This window comes from Canis lupus, chromosome 5, assembly GCF_048164855.1.
Source record: "Canis lupus baileyi chromosome 5, mCanLup2.hap1, whole genome shotgun sequence".
NCBI lineage: Eukaryota > Metazoa > Chordata > Mammalia > Carnivora > Canidae > Canis > Canis lupus.
Window position 1 is genome coordinate 30,409,330 of NC_132842.1, and position 9,509 is coordinate 30,418,838.

At 52.9% G+C, this 9,509-nt stretch overlaps 1 long non-coding RNA gene across 2 annotated transcripts; it reads right to left on the reverse strand.

Moving 5' to 3' along the window:
• LOC140633416 (uncharacterized) lies at nucleotides 1–8,797 on the reverse strand. Of its 2 annotated transcripts, XR_012031033.1 has the most exons (6): nucleotides 7,417–8,797; nucleotides 6,729–7,287; nucleotides 2,184–5,812; nucleotides 1,461–1,621; nucleotides 1,285–1,361; nucleotides 1–153 (listed from the first exon to the last, which is right to left on the reverse strand). It is a non-coding gene; the product is annotated as an uncharacterized lncRNA (long non-coding RNA). The 2 variants fall into 2 exon arrangements; XR_012031032.1 differs by having other exon boundaries at nucleotides 1–1,361.
• Between the last annotated feature and the right edge of the window lie 712 nt (nucleotides 8,798–9,509).

Consider the following 9,509-nt stretch of genomic DNA (forward strand, 5'->3'; position numbering starts at 1 on the left):
TCAATGAAAGGTAGCTGGCTTTATTGTTGTTGTTGTTGTTAGAGCTGGAACAGGGTCCCTGGGGTCCCAGAAGAGCAGAGAAGCCATTCGGAGCATCTGGGAGGTGCAGGCTGGGAGCATGTGGGCCGGCCCAGGAATGTCGGAGCTGAGCATCTGTGGGGTCGAGTGAGACAAGGGAAATGCAGCTGCCTGGGGATGAGCTCCCTAACTGTCCATTACCAAATTGTGAGTGTGTGTGTGCATGTGTGCGTGCACACGCATGTCTACGTAGGTAACTATGAAAGAATCGATGATCCACATAGATTTTCTCATCAGGAGAAAACTGTAAACAGTAATACCAGTCTCCCACCAAAGGAACCAAGAGACCTGGGAGGATCGGAACAGCGAGACACAAGAGGAGCCGGGAAGGTTTTGTGGTGCCCCCCAAAATAAGTAATCATTCTGCCGAGGTGCCAACAAATGACGAGGACGTGTCCAGAAGACACAGAGGCCAACCTGAGCCAGAAGATAACGCATGGTAGTAATGGACTGTGACCCAGAGAATAAAGTGAGAACCCAGGAGTCCATACTGACATAAATTTTTTTTAAAAATTGAATAAATATATAAGGGAGGAGGAAAAGCTCTTCCTCACAAATTCTAGAATTTATGGACATGGTCAGAATCCTAGCTAATAGACGCAGAAGGAATCACGGAGCCAGAAAAGTCGCTGTTTGGTGAGAAGCACAGGCATAATTGTTTCATAGCAGGCCTGTCGGTGGGTGAGGGGATCAGCCAGCAAAAGCGCAGCGAGAAAGATCAACGGTCCCCAAGTATCTCCCCCAAGGTACTTGCGAATTACGAAGGGGAAGGGTGGGGGGACTTTGCGGTAGAGACGCCTGGAAGCCTCCTCGACCACATCCTCGAAGCTAACGTCACCTGTAAGGGCCCAAACCGGCATCAGGTGCCGCTTGACATGACGTGCTGAGGACCCGGCACAGTACTGTGACATACTCTCACCCCAAACGCAATAACCCGAACTTGCCCGTGAGGAGACGTGACACCCTTTAGACGACGCGACAAAAATAACTTGCAGATGGTTCTTCAAAAATGTCAAAACCGTGAAAGACAAAGGCACACAGAGGAAGCGTTCTTGCTGAAAGGCAGCTGCAGACACGTGAGGCCCAAATGGGGATGCGGGCCCCGGGGTGGCCTCCTGTGCCACACGAGGGACATGAGTAGGGCAGCTGGTAACCCGGGAAGCCTACTGGGGCCACCCCCAGATGCGGTAACCGTGCCCTGCTTACTTAACACTGGGGAACGTGGGTGAGGTCCGGGGTGGGGGTGGTGAGAATTCTGTCCTCTTTGCAGTATCTTTTGTAACCTTGAAATTTCAAAATAAAAAGTTTTAAAAAAAAAAAAAGCAAAAGCAAAAGCAAAACCAATATCTCTAGCAATCGCGGAGGCCGCAGATAGAACTCACCAAAGGAGGGCAGCCCGGGTCGCTCAGTGGTTTAGCGCCGCCTTCAGCCCCAGGTGTGATCCTGGAGACCGGGGATCGAATCCCACATCGGGCTCCCTGCGTGGAGTCTGCTTCTCCCTCTGCCTGTGTTTCTGTGTCTCTCATGAATAAATAAATACAATCTAAAAAAAAAAAAAAAAAACTCACCAAAGGAGAGACCTGAAAAATTAACCGGCTGTGCCCTGGGCCCCTCGGGGCCCTTAGTGATGGGAACCCCCAGATTTCCAGGCAGTATAGCCAGCCTGTCACCACACATTTGGTGACTTCAAACACCACCTGTCCTGTAGGTGGGGAGACACGCAGGCGTCTGGGGGCTCTGCCCAGAGTCCCCGGAGGCTGCCATCGAGGTGAGCATGACCTGCAGACCATCTGCAGGAAACCCAGCTTCCGAGCTCACGCCCAGCAGCAGAGTTCAGCTCCGGGGTCTGTGGGAATGAACGTCCCTGCGTCCTGCTGGCTATCAGCCGGGGCCACCCTTATTCCCAGGGCGGCGTGCTTGCCACAAGCCCCCCCCCCCCCCCCGCCATTCTTCAGGTCAGCTGGGCAGGCTGATGGCTTCTCCCACTTTGAGCCCTGACCTCTTCTTCGGGGACCCCAGAGCTCCCTGCCCTAAAGGACTCAGGCCTGGTGCACGTAACCTCCCTACCCTCAGCCCAGCCGATTTGGGATCTGAATTTTACCCACCAGTTCTCTTCCTGGCAGTGCTTAGATTAGCTCTGGAGTAACCGGAAGCTTTGTGGATGCCAGGGCCGGGAATCCTGGGGTCCACATGGGATTCCTGCCGGCCAGAGAGTAAGTCCTCAAATGGGATAAACGAGTACAAACTGGCACCAGGTTTATGGATGATGGGGGGGGGGGGGCGCGGTGCCCAGCAAATCAGTCCGACCTGGCTCCCAGAGGGTGTCCTCCTTCCCCATGACCCTCCCGTTTGAACCGGTCCCCAGGCCGGCCCTGACTGCATTGGGATGTAATTTATTCTCTTCCTCTTTCCAGTTGGAGTTTCAGAAATCAGGGCCTGGTCTCTAGGGGACAGATCCTGTTCCGATTCTGGAGGCCGGGGATGGGAGGACGTGCCACTGTATTCATACCCTGCTGTTGGCTCCAGGCTGCATGCTGGTGGCGCCCTCAGGCTGCCCAGCTCCTGCCGGGTTGGGTTGGGGACAGCTGCCCTGTGCTCGGGAAGGAAAGAGCCACAGAAACAAGGCTCCACACTAGGGGGTGGACCCGGTCCTCGACGCACCCTGAGCCCAGGGCTGGAGTTGAATTGAGGATGAAGCCCCGGAAAAGACCAGAGCCCTAAAGGACTCCAGGATGGAGCCAAGCTGCTCCACCCAGTGTGTGACCAGGCTATGGTTGCTTCTTCATAGCATGTGGACCAATACTGGGTCCCAGCAGAGGCGAGGGGCCACCCGTTTCTCTGTGGACAAAGCTGGCCTCCACTGGGGAGGCGGCTGCCTAGTGCCCAGCTAGAAAGGATGGAGCACAGGCCTCCCGATCACCTTGTCCTCTGGGGTCCCCGTCCTGCAGCCAGGATGTCGCAGTCCTCAGGGGGCTAGGGAACCATCCATCCTCGGCCGACCTTGTCTTAATGATCTATTTAGGGCTGAGGAGCCAGGCTGCCTCCTTCCCAGAAATCAGGCTCCAGGGCTCTGGCCAAGGGCTTCCCGCCCCCACTGTGGTCCTTCTGCAGGGGGACGAGCAGTCGCCGTGATTAAAATTAGTCACATAATCACTTCCAGAGAAGCAGGGCAAGTCTTTGCAATGGGCTCTCACTGACCCCGAGATAGGGACGACTGAGAGGAGCGGTGGGGTGGACGGTGGGCCAGCCAGGCTGCGGGAGTGTGGAAGATTCAGGGGCAGCGTCACGGCTGGCTCTCCTTCTGCCCGCGGGGGGCATTTCTTCCCTCCTTTGCCCTCTGTCTCCCCGTCTGTAAGATGCAGGGAATATTAGTTGTTGCCCAAAGGTGAGGACCGCATGACTGCTGGGAAGAGAGCACAGACTTTCCAATGTGAGAGGAGCGTCTATTTTTACTGTACACGAGGGTGGCTTTTATACACACGAAAGACTGCTCGGAGTTATTCCTAAAACTAGAGGATGGTTTTTCTATTTTTATTTTTAATATTCAGTTTATCCAAATCTGAAAGTTGGGGTTTTCCTTCAGCTTTTAGGCTTAACTTAAACCTATGCTATTCTACTTAAAACCTTAGCACATAAACTGTAGTAAAATATAACAGTCACTGTTAAGGGGAACCTTTGTGACTGGCCCCGTGTAGAAATACGGTTATTTAAACTGCCTTCTTGAGGACCCTGGGTGGTTCAGTGGGTTAAGCGTCCGCCTTCAGGTCAGGTCAGGTCATGATCCTGGCGTCCTGGGATCGAGCCCCACACTGGGCTCGATTCTCTCTCTCCCTCTCTCTCAAATAAATAAATAAAATCTTAAAAAAAAAAGACCTTCTCAACTTAAAACTGCATTTATGAAATGCTTTATGCAAGCCTTCCCAAATAACCAACTAAATATGGTGAATCTTAAGTCCTGTTAGATGTCCCCATATTGCTTATAATCTTAACAAAATGACACTGTACCTTTTAGCTCAAATCACAAGTCTACATCAATTACTCAAATATATATATTAACGTGGGACCGAGGTCGGTCCACTGGATACTCACATTCGCCACATTCTCTTAAAACTACAAGTTCTTAAAATGCCGAGTAGATACTAGTCACCTGAACTTAACCCCAAATATCGAAAGTATGAATTTACTGTGCTTCATGTTCCTCTGCTTAAATAGAAGCTTTTCCACAGTTAAAAGAAAGGGACTCTATAAAGGAACAATCATGTCATTATCAGCAAGTCCAGGTCCTGTCCCAAGACACTGAGGTTATTTATCGACCAAAAATATCCCAATGAAGACAGTAAAAGATATAAAACAGGGTAAGGGTTTTCCAGACGTTCTGAATTGAGGGTTATTTTTGCAAGAAAATGTTTAAACCTCAAAAGAAAGCAAGATTCTAAATCTGCTGCTGAGGAGTTTCTAGAGGGGGCTGGAGAAGAGCTTTCGAGACCCTCGCTGCTGCAAGCCGGCTTCAAGAGTTAGCCGGGGACCGAATTTCTAAATGGTGCCGTGTCCCCGGGGGCGCCCGGTGGCCGTGTCCCTGTGGAGTGTCCCAAGGCCCAGGGCCCGCACGGAAGGACAGCTGTTGACTAGAGGGAGGGCCGGCTCTGGGCGGTTAGAGAAAGGGCAAGAGTTGAAACCACAGTCCCACGGGGCAAGGGCGCTTCGCTAGTAGCCATGGAGGTCACCCAGGCTCTTGGTGCCAAGGGACAGTGACCAAACCTGAGGGAGCTTAGGCCAAAGGACAGTTATGTGGAAGGAAGCTGACGTGACCCAGCTCGAGAGCCAGAGCCCTCAAGCCGCGGGGAGGGGTGACGGCCTGCGGGGCCTCTGGGACCAGCCTCACGGCCTCCTGGCATCCGTCATCTGGCTCGCTGCTGGCTGGGGGGGCCCCCTCACCACCAACCACGGAGCCGTCTTGGGGAGGCGGGAGGAAGGGGTCAGGAGAGTGGCTCGCCCCGCGCTGTCCAAGATGCAGCAATGGTTTCAGCAGAAGGGCGGGGAACCGGGGGATGGGGGCAGGTGCCAGCGCCCACTGGGCCGCCGCACTCATCTCCCGTCTCCACTGCCAAGTGACCCAGAGAGGCTCTGGGCCCTGACGGGACAGCTACAGCGGCTCTATCGGGAGCAAGGAAGGGGTGACAAGGGCGGGCATTGGGGGCACAGGAACTCCCCACGGCAAGCAGAGCTGGAGAGAGGATGCTGGCCTTCTGACCAGGGGAATGTCCTCACTCACGGGAAGCAAGGGGGAAAGGCTGGTGCACGAGTCACTCGGGGACCTCACCCCCCCACGGAGAGAGCTAGCAGACCCACGGGGGCGCCTCAGGCCGGCCCCCAGCCCCCCAAGTCCAGCCTTTGGTACTTAAGACCCTCCCCCAAAAGCAGAGCAAGGCTGTAACCCTGTTGACCCATATTTTCCTTCAGGACCTGAGCCCCTGAGCCTGCCCCGTCGTGGTTCCTCCACATTTAGGGAACAAAGGCTGCATGTTTGCAAGATTGTGCTCCTAGAAGCACTGACCGAGAACATTCACCTGTGTCTCTTCAGCTCCAAGAGCCTGAGCCACTACAGATGAGCAACGAGTATTTGTTAAATGAGTGAGTCAGCCGATCACAAGGCGACCTTTGCTGAATTCGTGCTGGTATTTCCGTGTGGCCTGGAATGCAGATACATCTTGGTCCTCCTGGTCTCGCACAGGGCCTGGCACATAAAAAGTGCTCAGTAAACATTTGTTACAATGACAGTTAAATAAGCAATACCAAAAAGATATAAATAAATAAATAAATAAATAAATAAATAAATAAATAAATAAATAAATAAAAAATAAGCAAGCAAGCAATACCTCCTAAGCTTTGTGTTCAATTTAAAAAAAAAAAAAAATAGTCCTGAGAGGGGACGCCTGGGTGGCTCAGCGGTCGAGCATCTGCCTTCAGCTCAAGGAGTGATCCCGGGGTCCCGGGATCAAGTCCAGCATCAGGCTCCCCACAGAGGGAGCCTGCTTCTCCCTCTGCCTGTGTCTCTGCCTCTCTCTCTCTCTCTCTCTCTCTCTCTCTGTGACTATCATAAATAAATAAAAATTAAAAAAATAAATAAAAATTAAAAAAAAAAAAGAAATAACATCATTTCCCTGAATATGTTTTTCACCCTGCTCCAGTCAGCGAATGAATTATAGTTTAGCTTAAATAATTACTCTATGCAGATAAGCAGGGAGATGGCATCTCGTAATATTGAAAAAAAAACAAGTTAGAGCCCTATTCCCTCCTCATCTAATATTTCCAATCTGACTTGCAACATAAAGCAGTTGGACATCTTGCTCCAGCACCCCCTTCCCCTTTGCGCCCTGGGAAGAGGAAACGTCTCAGCACAAATGAGCTCGCCCGGACCATCAGAGAGCACGGTGGATCTCATGCACCGCCCAGGTGGCAGTGTCTTCAGTCTCTGGAAGCAACGGCTGGTCCTGCCGCAAGGACGTGTCGGAGAAAGGTTTATTTGTGGCAGAAAGCACGCATCTGTCTAATGGTCTGGAGGACAAGCATGGCCTTCATTCCTGCAGAATTACTGTTAGAAAAATAATACAGTCCCGAGATGTCACAAAGTGTGGAAATTGCACCCTCACCGTCGAGCTTGCATCAGCCACCGTCCAGTAGGGAGCCTACTGAGAGTCTCGGGAGAGGGCTCGTTTTCATTTCCTCAAGAAACAGGAAGCATTCTGCAGCTAGTGGTGTCGGGCAACGGCCTGCTCCGCGCGGCCCTCAGGGTGCCCTCGCTCCGAGATAAGGAGCACAGAAGTCAGGGAGGTGGGCAGGGAGGGCCCTCCCCGCACACCTGCCACCCCAGCTCTCCACGGGAGCCCGGACGACCGTGCCCTCCCCACCGGCACGTCTCCTCCACGAGGCTCACTGAAATCCTTTATGTGTGGGACACCGACAACTGCCGGGGCTGCTGAGGCCCAGGGGAGACACAAACATGAGGACAAACTGGAGGAGGACACGATCTTCGCCAATGAGGGGCTCACCTCGGCCGAACACTCGGAACAGGCGGACACAGAAGCCAAGTGACTCAGACTCCACGAGTCGACTCCAAGAGGCTGAGTCAGCCGACCAGGGGAGGTGTGCGGTGGCAGGAGGTGAGAAAACCGGCTTCCTCCATCCTTGTCCCAGCCTCCTGGAGACTGCCTACGGGGCCAAAGGTCTTTATTTTTAGCAGATATGGCATCTCTGTCCCTCACTCCCCAAAAAGGTCTTCCCCCTTGGTTCTGAGAACGTCCAGACTGGTTGGGTTGAGGCCGAACCCCAATGCTGTACCTTTGGGAGCTCGGTGGACCTGCACGGACGGGCATGACAGAGACCGTGTTTAGAGGAAGAGCAGCGCGGAGCAGACTCGGTGGCCTGGATGCAGGAGGGTGAGGGGGACTCATCTCCCCAGACCGGAGGACTCTTGGGCACGATATGGGAGGCTGGCACTGTTTTATGGTCATGCTTGCACAACGGTACACCTTGAGCATCGCGACATCCCCGGAGTTTCTAGAGTAATGCAGTGGCTCTGGATTTCAAGGAAAAAAAAGTCAGTTGAGGAGTTCCTTAGCCAGCTCTGAGTCCTACAGACATAGATCAGGGTTTTGTTTTGTTTGCTTTTTTTAAAGATTGTATTTATTTATTCATGAGAGAGACAGAGAGAGAGAGAGAGAGAGAGTGAGAGAGAGAGTCAGAGACACAGGCAGAAGGAGAAGCAGGCTCCATGCAGGGAGCCCGACGTGGGATTCGAACCCGGAACCCCAGGATCACACCCTGGGCTGAAGGCAGATGCTAAACCGCTGAGCCCCCCAGGGATCCCGTGTTTGTTTGTTTTTAAGATGTTATTTATTTATTCATGAGAGACACAGAGACATAGGCAGAGGGAGAAGCAGGCTCCGTGCAGGGGGCCCAATGCAGGACTCGATCCCGGGACCCCGGGGTCACGCCCTGAGTTGAAGGCAGACACTCGACCACTGAGCCACCCAGGCATCCAAAAAGCATTCTCTTATTGAAGCTACTGGACTGGGTTGAATAGTGTCCTCCTCCCCCCACCCCCAATTTATGTCCTTTCCGACCTCTCAGAATATGAGCTGGAAACAGTGTCTTTGCAGATGTAATCAGTCACGATGAGATCATACTGGAGTAGGGTGAGCCCTAAAGCCAACGGGACTGGTGGCCTTGGAAGAGAAGAGAATGGAGACAGAGCGCCACGTGATGACAACCGGAATCAAGTCCCTAAGTCAGAGAATGCCAAGGGTGGCCAGCAGTTGCCAGAAGCCAGGGAGAGGCGAGGAAGGACCCTCCCGAGAGCACGCCACCCTACTGGCACCTTGATTTCAGAAATGTAACTTCCAGAACTGTGGAAGCAAAAAAATTCAGTCTGAATCCACAGGGTTGTGGTGATTTGCTCTGGGCTGCCCAGGAAACCGATAGAGCTACGGTTACATTTTGTCGTCTCTGTTATAATAGGAGGCCTAACCACGCAGAATGCAGCTTTTCCATGTGGCTCCAGGGTCACTGTCCACTGAGGAACTGATGATTCTCACTGATTTATGGGAGATTACGGCAGTTCTATGGCCAGCTCCATTCTGATCCTGCCCGGAACCTCTCTACAATGCCTAGAGACTCAGCCCTGTTCTGTGTGAACACTTTTCCTTACAATTTCATTAAAAAAAAAAAAAAAAAAAAAGCCAGATGAGGTAGGAAAACTGATTAACGAGATGGCTCAGAGCTCACTTCCTAACACAGGGGTGCCCTCCATTCCTGCCCCACCCTCCCCCTGCTGACCCATCCGTGCTATGCTAGGAAGCTGGAGGCCACCGCAGAAACAAGCTCAGAGAGCTCCCTGGGGGGCGTACTTTAGACCCAAGGAGGCCTTCTTCACTCTCAAATGCCAGATGTGTAACCGCACGGACTTGGAGCAGAAGGCAGCAGCAGCCAGAGCTGCAGGCGGACAGCCGCCACGGCAAGCTAAGCAGACAACAGGTGCTTTCAAACGTGCGAGGGCCTCGCCCTTTGCTTCTCCTCGTGACACGAAGGTCAGGCATCAAGCTAAAGGGCAGATGCAGCAGCCCCTGCGGATGGCCTTGTCCATCAGCGCCCCCCCGTCACGGCAACGATGCTCTGACAAGAAGGTACATGCCAAGTCGCTCCTTCTCCAACGCTGTATGCGACTCCGCTCAGCCGTGAATTTTCAATCACATTAATGCCTGGAGGATGTGAGACCATACAAGGTAGGAGACTCCAAAAATTAGGGCCCAACATGAAACACGGCCAAGGGAAGTGCATCGAACATGCAGCAGGTCTTGGAAGTGAGTGGTCCAGACTGGGGAGGAGGACGCCAGGAAAAATTCAAAAGCGAGAGATTAACTGATATGCCTGGC